Consider the following 11,533-nt stretch of genomic DNA (forward strand, 5'->3'; position numbering starts at 1 on the left):
ATATAACCGAGTAAAACATCGTTTTGTGTCTTCCTATTTTTTTATGTTACTTAAGATAATTAATGTATTACTTAAGATAATTAATGTATTACTTAAGATAATTAGTTTATTACTTAAGATAATTAGTTTATTACTTAAGATAATTAGTTTATTACTTAAGATTATAGTTTATTACTTAAGATTATAGTTTATTACTTAAGATTATAGTTTATTACTTAAGATTATAGTTTATTACTTAAGATTATAGTTTATTACTTAAGATTATAGTTTATTACTTAAGATTATAGTTTATTACTTAAGATTATAGTTTATTACTTAAGATTATAGTTTATTACTTAAGATTATAGTTTATTACTTAAGATTATAGTTTATTACTTAAGATTATAGTTTATTACTTAAGATTATAGTTTATTACTTAAGATTATAGTTTATTACTTAAGATTATAGTTTATTACTTAAGATTATAGTTTATTACTTAAGATTATAGTTTATTACTTAAGATAATTAGTTTATTACTTAAGATAATTAGTTTATTACTTAAGATAATTAGTTTATTACTTAAGATAATTAGTTTATTACTTAAGATAATTAGTTTATTACTTAAGATAATTAGTTTATCACTTAAGATAATTAGTTTATCACTTAAGATAATTAGTTTATCACTTAAGATAATTAGTTTATCACTTAAGATAATTAGTTTATCACTTAAGATAATTAGTTTATCACTTAAGATAATTAATATACCACTTAAGATAATTAATATACCACTTAAGATAATTAATATATCACTTAAGATAATTAATATATCACTTAAGATAATTAATATATCACTTAAGATAATTAATATATCACTTAAGATAATTAATATATCACTTAAGATAATTAATATATCACTTAAGATAATTAATATATAACTTAGGATAATTAATATATTTCTTAAGGTTATTAATATATTAAAGAAAGACGATAGATGGCGTAACTCTCAATTTCCGTATGTACCAAAAATAATCGTGCGAAACAGTGAGGACGCAAAATGATAATTTGAAACAAAAACCGATAGATGGCGCGTTAGTACCAGAAATTTTAAAAAAAAATGACTGTAACTGTTCTTTCCACCTTTTCTTCAATGGCAAACGTTTTCTAAGTAGGCTTTTTTTTCGTAGTGGGGGAAAAACTTCCTAAGAAATGTATTCCTAGGCCTAGAGGCTATTTCGTTATCTATGGAGAAAAAAGCACTTTCATGACTCGTCAAACGGTTAGTTGACAGTTTGGACTGAAGGTGGCGCTTTTTGGCGGCTCTTCTTATCACCCTAAACTGTGACTATATAGCAGGGTCTTATCTAATTTCGTTTACCTTCGCTCGCTGTATTTAAAAAAAAATGAAATAAAAAAATGATTTTTAAAAAAGATCGAGTGGGCTCCGACCAAGCCGACAGCGGGGATTTTAACGACACTGAAATTATTCAGTCTAATTGGAACTTTTTTCGTTTTTCTACAAAAATACGGAGGTGCGTTAAGTTGAAAAGAAAAAGTGTTCTCATTTTTAAGAATTCTTATTTAGAATACGTCAATAGAGTAGTACCATAAGTGTATAATATTTTTCCGTAAGTATGCCATTTCATTCGTGGCTTCATCGTGGGTGGGGCCTGTTTTAGTTGCCACGGTAACGAGTTAAGGTCGGCCATACGACTTTAATACGTCCATGGTGGTCACGTGAGTATTTTCCAAAGAAAATCATGTGGTGTTTCGCCTCGTGGTCTGTGACGTGAAATTATTTCAAAGCCAGAAATTCTTCGCGTTTGCCAAAATCCGCATCATTAACTCCCATTTCCCATCTACAAAGTTGATGACGCGTTTGTCGTCACGGTAATTGGACGTGACGTAATTTACGTCATATCCCACGAACAAAGCTAGCTTTAATTAAATTAAATACCTTTATGACATACTATAAGTGATTAAGTTACTTTTTCGGGACAAATACTCTATAGCAAGCTTCGTCAGCTCACCACTGTCGCCAGGAGGATATTTTATTTTTTGATTACGTAACTCCGCGACTAACTCTCAGTAAATTATATCACAAAGAGACGTACTTATGGAAAAAATATTATAGACTTATGATTAAGCCACATTGTTAATAACGTGAACGAGGAAACTTGTAGAGGTGCAAATTGTACCTAATAAAGCTACGTCTACAAGTTTTCCCGTTCACGTTTCCTAATTAGACATTAATGATACAAGACCTTACATTTTCGAATTTTCATTTGGTGATTAGTTAAGGCGATTAAAAGTAACTGCAAGAATGCATTTTATAATAATAATCATTCCATGATTAGCTTAATATTGTTCGCCAATTTAAATTTCGCGGCACTTTCACCTAATTTTTTCGAATCCAAAAATAAAACTAAACCTCTAGACTATACAAGGTTCGTACGAAAATTTACGATCTAAAATCCATGACTATTCCAGGTTATCCCTGACCAATTTTTTCCAATATTCCTCACCTTTTTAGTTATATTTTTGGTAAATTTTTTATTATTTTAGGTCAAAAATTCTTTGTTAATGTGTGGTTTGGTTGACTAACTAAAATCCCTGACTTATCCCTGACTTTCTACGAACTTATTTAAATCCCTGACTTATCCCTGACATTTTTCCTCCATTTTACAGATCCCTGATTTATCCAGGTTTTCCAGGATATCCAGGTTCTGTACGAACCAGTGGCGTAGCTGAGAACTCAGAGCCCCCCCCCCCCCCGCAAAAATCTCTATGAGGCCCCCCTTTTTAATTTTTTTGAAGCTCGAGCCCCCCCCCCCCCCCCGCACCGCGGGCCCTGCGGACCATCAGCTACGCCACTGGTACGAACCCTGCTATAGTGTAGAATGAAATCCCTTAAAAAGTAATATATGTTTCATTTTTTATTTTTCTGATTTTTGGAAGCATTTTCCGCTCTTAATTTTAAAATTAACAACTCTTACACTTCACTCCATCTAGTGGGGGCTGGAGATTTCTCTTAAAAGCGTAATTTTTCAATTAAATTAAATTAAATTAAATTGAAATAAATACATTGTTGATAAGGCGGTTAAAAGTAGTAGCTATATTCAAATGAGTACGGAAATCTGAAGGCATGCTACAGGAAAAAATATGGGAATTTCGGTATGAGAATTCATAGCCTCGGGGCCTTGCGGCGTCGAGTACAAATAGGCCGGATCGGGGCGACACCTGGTGGCATTGTACTGATCCTCCGCGTAACAGAATACTCGACTATCTTTTACTCCACCAACCTCGTCATTACAAAAAATGCGCTTCGTGGCCTCATAGCTTAAAACTTCGCGCTTGCACTCCCATGATAGGAATATTTTCTGCAGTTATCAAAAATTAATTTTTCACGCTTCCAAAATTTCGTTTTTAAATTTTCACTTTATATAATTACCGAAATAAATTAAATCTGTTAAAAAGTCAAAAATGTTTTTTTCACACTTACAATTTTTTTTTTTAAATTTTATCTTTTTATAATTACCGAAAAAATTAATTATTTTAAAATGTCAACCACTTCCAAATTTTTATTTTTCTATTTTTAATTTATATAATTACCAAATAAATTAATTCCGTTAAAAAGTCAAAAATTAATTTTTCACACTTCCAAAATTTTATTTTTAAATTTTCACTTTATAGGTATAATAACCGGATTAATTTATTCGGTTAAAATGTCAAAAAGGTATTTTTCACGCTTCTAAATTTTCAATTTTCACTTAATATAATTACTGAATTAATTCTGTTAAAAAGTCAAAAATTAATTTTTATGGTTCCAAATTTTCATTTTTCAAATTTCACTTAATATAATTTCCGAATAAATTAATTCTGTTAAGTGAAAATTTAAAAATGAAAATTTGGAACCATAAAAATTAATTTTTGACTTTTTAACAGAATTAATTCAGTAATTATATTAAGTGAAAATTGAAAATTTAGAAGCGTGAAAAATACCTTTTTGACATTTTAACCGAATAAATTAATCCGGTTATTATACCTATAAAGTGAAAATTTAAAAATAAAATTTTGGAAGTGTGAAAAATTAATTTTTGACTTTTTAACAGAATTAATTTATTCGGTAATTATATTACACAAATTAATTTTTACGGTTCCAAATTTTTATTTTTAAATTTTCACTATATAATTACCGAACAAATAAATTCTGTTAAAATGTCAAAAATTCACTTTACACGCGTAGAAAAATCCCCATTTTTCTTTAAATAAAAAGTCTAGTTTGGTAAATAAATAAATCGACTCATATTTAGCAAGAAAGATACTTTCGCGGGGTAACGCCATAAGGGGACAATTTTTAATTACCCGAAGTCTTACCAGATGGCGTCAACAGTCTGAAACCTTGAAATTTGATAAAAACAGCGAAAAATATTAATTTTTCTTCCGATTCTTTTCTTAATCTGAATTTTTCACGAGTTTAAATTGTGTTTATAATTTTTTTACAATAGACATAATTTAAATCACTACATATTTATTCCCTTCCCGTAACAATGTTTAAAATTGGCGCCATCTGGTATCAATATAAGTATTAAAATCCAACCTCTAAGGGCTAGCTTCGATTCAAATGTTTGTTTCCCTTTAAGCAATTACTGAATAGATATACTGTTAATTCCTGGCAAAGCAAAGGAAATTTTGTAAATACAATACCGCAATCTCCAAATTCATTGTTGAACTACTACTAAGTGCTTTTCTAATTAATAGTTCAGCAATCAGGGTGACCAGGGAAATTAATTTATAGGAAAAATAGGAAATTTTATCGCGAATTATATGAAAATATAGGAAACACCATAGACCAATTAAGTAAAATAAAGAAATACATGTGGGTACACGAAGATGAATGGTTTTGGATTATACCACATGGAAAATCCAAAGATATTATTCTTGGGGAAAATTCCAGATAAAATTGAAAATCAAAATATGTACAACCAGTAAAATGAATGATAACTGGTGAAATTATAGTAAAATATAGGAAATAAGGTAAAATTAAAGAAATTTATAGAAAATAAGGTAAAATTAAAGAAAGTTATAGAAAATAAGTTAAAATTAAAGAAATTTATAGGAAGGCATGGAAAATATAGGAAAAAATATGGAAATATAGGAACTCTGGTCACCCTGTAACCATGAATCTAAGAATGTCACGTGCTAGTCGCCAAGGCGGAGTGGGATCACTAAATCACAAAGGAAGTGGAATTGTATGCCTGTTTTTTTCCCATTTTCCTACGATGAGTGAAAAGAGCGCCAGAGAGCTTCAAAGTGTGGCCTACTAGCCCCTGGAAGTAAGCTGTAACAAGCGCCTAACCAAGCAGCGGGGAAATGCGAACGTTAAGGTTTGGGTTCGTGTGATAGGTAAAAAAGGTATTTGTAAACAAATCGAGGTAACCAGCGTAAAAAAGTAACTTAAACAGTATTTAAATTCCCTGCTGCTTGGTTTTGCGCTTGTTGCAGCCTACTTCCAGGGGCTAGTAGGCCACACTTTGAGGCTCTCTGACGCTCTTTTAATTAATCGTAGGAAAATGGGGAAAAACAGGCATACTTATCAACTCACCCCCTACAACTCCTCAAAAGTTTTGCATAACCTACGCGTTACCACGGCAACGGACACAAGCAACACCCACGAGCGAGCTAGGAATACATTATTGATTAAATAAAGTCATAAATTAAATTTAAACGCTTTGATTTTTGTTTAGGGCTCTGGATAGATAAAAACTTGTCAAACGAAAATGAACTTATTCCGCTGGGAAGAGGAAAACTTCAAATTGGCTTTTTGACGAGCTCGGTTGTCAACCGCCGCGGAGGATAACGTATTACTTTAAACGCTGGAAATCGTGTTCCCCCAAATATATCGCGCAACAGGTCGAGTCAAATTTGAGAGTTGACCTTCGAGTCAAACCTGTCACCCACCACTCTCAATCCCCCACAAAACAAAGAGTATCCCTGATATTCTGCCAATTATAATAAGAGATTTGTTTTTATTTGATTATTTTAATTTCTACTAACAAAAGGTTATATTTCGTCATCTTATTTTCAAAATCAGGTATCTCAAAAAAACTAAATTTAAATAAAATATTTTTTTCGAAATATTTTAATTTCAAATATTAGTATTACGAAATGCTTTTTAAAAATGGTTCAAAATCTACGATCCAGTTTTAATGGCAGACATGCCAATACTACACTTTGACCTTAACTAGGGATATCGGCCTATTTTTCTAAAATCGGTATCGGCCAAAATCGGCTTAAACGAAACCGATATTGGCCGATACCGATATTAGAAAATGTTTTTCAGAAAAACATTTAAAAATAAGAAAATTCTTGATTAACTAACTAATGATAATATATTATTTGATTGGCCGCGCCACGTACTCCAGACTTCAGAAGGTAGATCATACCTTTTTTAGACAGGGGGTTACGAGTGTAAACAAATAAAAAACAGCGATATTCGATTTGTGAAAGAAAATATGTATCACGTACAATGAAAAGAAACATATTCGGATATGCTCTTGCAAAAGTTTTTTCACGAAAAATGAGAATAAAATGGTATGACAGTGTACTGAATCGCCTTTTACAATGATTTTATCATACACACTGCTGTTATGATAAACAACTTAGTTAATATCGGACGATATTTTTATTTAATTTAATAAAACCACAATTTCAAGAAGTCATCTGTTTAGTTGACACGAACAGCTTATCTATACAGACCTATTTCATTTCAGTTTATCAAAAAGTTCGTTACAGGCCTAAGACTATAGGCTCCGTGCGTAGTTTAAATCGAGGGGTTGGTCACTCCGCGAACTCGGTGTACACTGTCGTACCTCTGACTGTGCTAATAAGAGTTCGTGAACTCTTTAAAATCCGTACCTTAAACAGTACTAAGTACGCGAACTCGGTGTACAGGTCATCCGAGAGTGACTTACCCCTCGGTTTAAATTTTGGTCATCGCCGCCTACCGATCATGTTTTAAATTGAATATATGAAAGCTGTCTGCTCGTTCAACCGAAAAACAAAATTGAAAAGTAGTCTGCTATTTCTTCACATATTTAGTTGACGGATATTAAGGTAGATGGCGCTATATATCCTAAGCTCGAAGCCTATACAGCAAAGATAACTTTATCAATTGATTTATTTCTAAAACGACAACCTTTTTGGCGAGGGGTAAGACACTCTCGGATAACTTGTGCACCGAGTTCGCGTACTTAGTACTGTTAAAGGTACGGATTTTTAAGAGTTCACGAACTCTTATTAGCACAGTCAGAGGTACGACAGTGTACACCGGGTTCGCGGAGTGACCAATCCCTCGCTTTTTGGAGTTGCATTATTTGAATCGAGTTAATAATTCTGATAGATCAGATTATCCGTAATTACGCTCAGATGTATCAGATCAGTTGATACGGATAAAAAAATGCAAATTAGATAGTTTAAACTCGAAACTCATCAGCCTGACAGTTACCGATTTTACTGTTTTTTACATACTCCTCGGTGAAATGCATTTCGAAATTTTAATCCCAGTTTATTTGGATTTTCTTGATCAGATCAATTACTGGAGATAATGAATCAGATACACTTTGAGATCAGACTGCTGAGTATAAAAAATGACACAAATCTGTCTATACCTGATTACTTTCAGATATCTGAAAATGACGACCAGAATAACCTGATCAGTTGGCACTATTTAAACGTAAGATCCGCTTGCGTAACAATCCCCAAATTTTCAAAATGTTTCTATTGAAATTCGGATAACGGCGTTTTGGAGTGTGTGTACGCGGTGAGTGTCGCTGTTATTGAACCGGCATCGCTAAAGAGCCTCTTTCGATGCCTCCACTCGGGATGCGCACTATTTTTTGTTCGATTCCCCCTCGAAGGGATAATCCATAAAGCCTGATTTGATATAGAGAATACAAAGTGAGCTACATTTCCTTGGTCATAAGTAACGTAACATCATAAGTATGACACGCCCTATTCGTTAAATGCGAATTTCTTTAGCAAACGTTTTATCCTCACTAACACGTAGGTAGGCCATGTATAAGTGGAGGCCCCCAATTTTTATATCTTGAGGGGCCCCGTATGAAGGATTTTAGAACCCTTTGTTATTTACTAAAACTAGAAAAATATGGCGGTATATACTCAAAATTTAAATTTCTATGCTCCTTGTCATAAATTTCAGTAGAATTTTAAGAAATTTAAAAGTTAACCCCAAACATTTTCGATTATTTTGAGCCCGTTGGTCGGGTTTGGGGCCAACTTTGAAATTTCCAGGTAGGCCATACCTGGCGCCTATACTGCTTTATGGGCGAGCTCTGACTTGAACTTGCATACTGAAGAGAAGTATATTTATAATCCTTGGTAGTATTATAATAATAATAATCAGCTATAGCTGATTATTATTATTATTATTATTATTATAGGCTAATACCCTTGGCACCACCTTAGGCCCAAGTCATCGAGCGACTTTTAATGCCTTTAATTCAGGTGGCCTGGTTACAATGCGTAGGAGGGTTTGCAGCAAGCCCTACATGCCACACGAGCCAACAGCTCTCTACACTAACTATTACCATTAACCTCTCACCTTGGGTATATTTAGACACTAGGGGCCTCTGTGCGGAATTAAACCTTGATTGCACACATTTAAGTAATAGTCATACTTATTGTTATTACGATACTTATGATATTATCTGATTGTCGTATTTCAAGTATTACTGTATTAAATACGATCAGCTTTGGAGAAACTGCCCAAGATGGAGCAACAATATATACTGAAGTGTGCTATTTTAATTTAAATCAGTTCAATGATATTTTTTGATAAGTTGTACTTTTAATATTATGTTACTTATGATAAAATGAAAATAGTTAATAGAGGATAACGTATACAGGCTTTATAGTTCAAACTAAACGTTCTAATTCGCGTTTTCTAGAGCGTGCTTAATCTGTATTTTAAGGGCAGTATACGAACTTTTCAATGTATTTAGTAATACTTGTACGAAGAACTCGAAGGTTTGACCAGTAAGGGCAATATGAAATCTTGTAAAAAAACAAATCCAAATTAACAGCAATCGGGTGATACGTCAAATCAAGATCTGAACTGATCTGAAATCTGCTCACTTTCTGTCTGTCGGTGTACGATGAATTCAGATTAGTTTCGGGTTTAATCAGATTAGTTTCGGGTTTAAACTATATCTGTTTTACACTTTGACCCGTATCAACAGATCCGATAATATTCGAACATAAATAAAGATAATCTGATATCTAATTTATCATAATTATTCCCTCAGTTCAGATAACGCAACTGATATCTGAAAATCGGCTGAAAGCACTAGCTTCATATAATATCTACAATCGAAAATTTATTAAATGTTAGAAATATTTTTTTAGCCACCGATTCAAACTGAGTTTTAAAATCTTGCGTGACCGTGGTTTAAGGTACGTTTATTTATTTAAAACTAATCAGAAAGAGAAAACCTTGTTAAAGTTAAAATATTTAAATCCAAAATGTTTCATAACTTAAATAAAGCAATAAAAAACTGGACCTACCTTCTGTAACAGTTTCCTCAAAAGGGATGTGCGCCGGTATCAAAAAGAAACCTTAATCACAATCGAAACACAGAACAAAAAGATTGGGAAAAACGCGTCTTTTGGCTCACAACGTTCCGTCAATTACGCGTTAAAAGTAGCGATAACATTTACAATAAACGTACGATTAAATTAAAATTATTTGTAATTAATTTTTAGGCGTCTTTTTTACGTCGAAACTAATCGGTGGGGGTCCCAAGGATCGAGCGCGTGTCTGTCTCTGGATGGGCGCGTATATATAACAACAAATAATCAAAAAACGTCCGGTCAAAAATTCCTCATTCGGAAAACGAGCCGGTATAAAATGTTCTCGCGGCTTTTTCGCTTCAATCTCCTCGAGACGTTTTGGGTTGTCGGCTCCGATAATCGCGAGCCACCTTTGGCGGTAACGGCGCCCCCAACACCCCGCCGAAACCCGAGTAAGGGGGGCTTCCCCCTTAGCGACGGCGGTGCCCCCCGCCAACCCGCCATTCAAAAGCGACCCCCCACCCCTGTACGCGGGCCGGAAGCCCTCTTGGGTTATCGCGCGTCACCCTGGTCAGCGAAGCCGATCCGAGCTCACACCCCCTTGAAAAACGCCATCTATCCCGGAACCAATGAAGCGCCGCGGGGCTCTTTTGTGACGTCATGCATCAAGGAGGAAATCAGCCGTTCAGCCGAATGGACTAATCCGATTACTCCACTCCTCCAATCGCCGATTTCCCTCGACTTAAGACACGCCTCCGTCTTTTAGCTCCTACCATCCGGACCACGCCCACTTTCTAAGAACGCGTTTGCGCCGTGACCGGATGAGTCTACGGGCGTTGCGAAAAGCGAAATTTATATTATATATAGAAGGTCCTACGTATCTAAGGTTATACATTGCGCGCCCTTAAGTTGTTTCCCCTAACACGCGAGAGGGAGAAAAAATGCTAGTAGGTCTTGGATTTTTATATTCCGGTTGCACCCGGTTCCGCCGTCTTCCTTCTTATTTCCCGGCCTTTTTCGCGCTCCATCTCTCTCTCGTCGTCTCCCCGATACGAGCTTCGGAGTCGCTGCGGAGTTAATTGTACGCGACAGACAGAACAAATTTCAATCGGTGGCGCGGTCAAGCTTCTCCCGACGATGTTAGCACGCGCTTACGCCCCTATTGTTTACGTAATGCGCTCCATCTTTGGGGGCAAAAGGGCGGAAAGACGATCATTCAAAGCGCACTCCAAAATAACGTTCCCAATGCCCTTTGAGGGGGACGGCGAGGAGAGGGGGGAGTTTAATCATATTGGCGCTCGATTATTGTTCATCCGATCCTTACGTCGTTTTATTGGGGATTTCTGTCGATAGTAAAGAAAATAATAATGTTAACTTTCGTTCAAACGTAGATTTTTTAATCGGGTTTTAAACGTATAGTATTGCTTTAAAATTTAAGTCTCGCGTACCGACAAGAAGAACGTATTAGGTCTCTGAGAACCATGCTTTTATAGTTTTCCGAATAGCCACACCATAAAATCCACACGCAGCGCCATCTGCTGGTTGCCTAACTATAATTTTTTTGTTATTGAATGACCAGGTTCAAAGTACTGATTCCCTCTGTAAACTTTTTTTAAAAGTATTTTTTGAAACGTATTGTATTTACATAGACTAATGTATGTGTATAAATAAATTTGAATACGTTAAATATTTTTAAAAGCATTAAAGGGAGTATGAACTTAATCTAAAATTCGTCTGCCAAACCCCGCTACGGCACACTTTAACGTAACTAACTTCAATCTCCTCCTTGCTTCTGTTAAACCTGGTGGTAAAAACGTGAAGTTAGCTGATTAACCATAAATAATAAATATACTTCCTATAAAAGCCGGGAGTAGTGGCTCACTCCTGTAATCCCTGGCGTCCGGGAGGCAGAGTTTGTGGATGGCCGTGTGAGGACGACCACTAATCCCCCAACGGGTGGTTGTCA

Source organism: Leiobunum rupestre, chromosome 4 (assembly GCF_980474605.1).
Source record: "Leiobunum rupestre chromosome 4, qqLeiRupe1.1.hap1, whole genome shotgun sequence".
NCBI lineage: Eukaryota > Metazoa > Arthropoda > Arachnida > Opiliones > Sclerosomatidae > Leiobunum > Leiobunum rupestre.